Genomic DNA, 1741 nt, shown 5'->3' on the forward strand with positions numbered 1-1741 from the left:
GGAGCAATCTGATAGCGATAGCGCTGTAACCCACTCGGGTGGGGTACTCACCGGCACAGCTTGGTATACTAGAGCACCCCAAAAGTTGACTAGACTGGTGTGGGGGTGACTAGGCAATACTTTCATAGTTGATAAATTACACGGCACTGCTGTGTTCTTAGGTTTAGTAATAAGAGCAAGGACAGTAAAAATCCCTTAGTGTTTTTGTGACCCAGGTAAATGGGATCACATCGTACAGCTGGGAGACAGCTTTTAATCAAAAGCTATATTTAAGTCAGCTATCAATACGGAGGTTCAGAAAGAGACGGTTCTCTGCCTCTCAGGCAGCCTCCGGGCCTTTAGAGACAGAGTGGTTTTCTGCTCAACCGTCTCCGGAAACTGTGAGGGATCGGCCCCTTGAGCGGTTATCTGCTCAGGGGTGGGATTGTGTTATCAGCTCTCTGTCACAGTCAGTATACAAGTGGAGGGCATTCTTCCACTTTTGACACCATCAGACATATTCAAATACGTTTACATGTCTGAGTACCTGGCAAGGGCACAGTATGCCTATGCCAACCATAAAGTTTATATCTTTAATGGTCCTGTACCTTGGAGGAGGGCACTTTAAAGTTAAGCCCACCAACAGAATTAGATCTATGAAGTATGGGCCCGAACTTCCACTTCTGGGCACGGTGAAACTGTGTTCCTGCTAAGGGTCCCTCATGCTTAAGGGGTGACCCGACCTTGTCCAAATCCACAAGAGAACAATCATCTCCAGCATCTGCTACTTCAAGAAAGACCACCTCATGATTCCTGCTCAGCAGCTTCCAACCTCAAGAGAGGGCCTTCATAAAACGGGGAAGAGTGTGGTGAATTTTGGTTAGAGTTATCTCCCTTAGACCGGTAACCGCGCCGACAACCTGGATGTGACATCTCGGCGCGGTCTCTTATACTTCTAGATATCGAACCAGCAACACGTGAGTGAATTTCCTCCACCTTGTCTTTGATTTCAGGAGCTGAAAGCGTTTGCAACTACTTGTTGTGACGGTGTGTGAATAACACACACCGAATTCACGACACCTGAATGTAGACATGACACGGCCGCACCCGGTAATGAATACATTTTATGTTACAGTACGTAAACTGAAGGTATTTCTTGTTTATCACTGTGATTAACATGTTGAACGTATAGTCAGCATAACCAGAGACGCATACCTATATCATAGTCATTCAGGCGTGTTTACAACAATGGTTTATTTATAGGCATTTCAGTCGAGTCTTCTTCTGTATTGGTGCTCGTCGGCATCTTTGTACATGCTTATTTGGTCGAATTATTAACAGAAACCCTTACTAATGTAACGAATTTGCCAGAGTATATTCTGTCACCCCTGATACTTTTGGTCTTGGGCAAATATCTACAACTTTGCGGATCTTATCAGTCTAGTTTAATGGACAGGACAGGACATTCACACACAAAATGGTGAGGCAAACTCAGTAATTAAATGACTAAAAGGGAGAAAGTTACATGTGGGAGCTAGGGTAGGCCTGGAAAGAAAAGTATGACCCTACTGGCTTCTTCTTTCAGTAAGAGACGAATCTCCAAAGAAGGAGCGATTATATAATTACTGACTCTGGATACTGTGCGCGCATGTGCGGTAAAGATAAATTTATTTTTGGTACTGTAACTTAAAATCAAAATTTTTATATAAAAGGTAGAAAGGTGTGTGTGTGTGTGTGTGGGGTGGGGGGGGGGGGGGGGGGG

This window comes from Mizuhopecten yessoensis, unplaced genomic scaffold (assembly GCF_002113885.1).
Source record: "Mizuhopecten yessoensis strain PY_sf001 unplaced genomic scaffold, ASM211388v2 scaffold5229, whole genome shotgun sequence".
Classification (NCBI taxonomy): domain Eukaryota; kingdom Metazoa; phylum Mollusca; class Bivalvia; order Pectinida; family Pectinidae; genus Mizuhopecten; species Mizuhopecten yessoensis.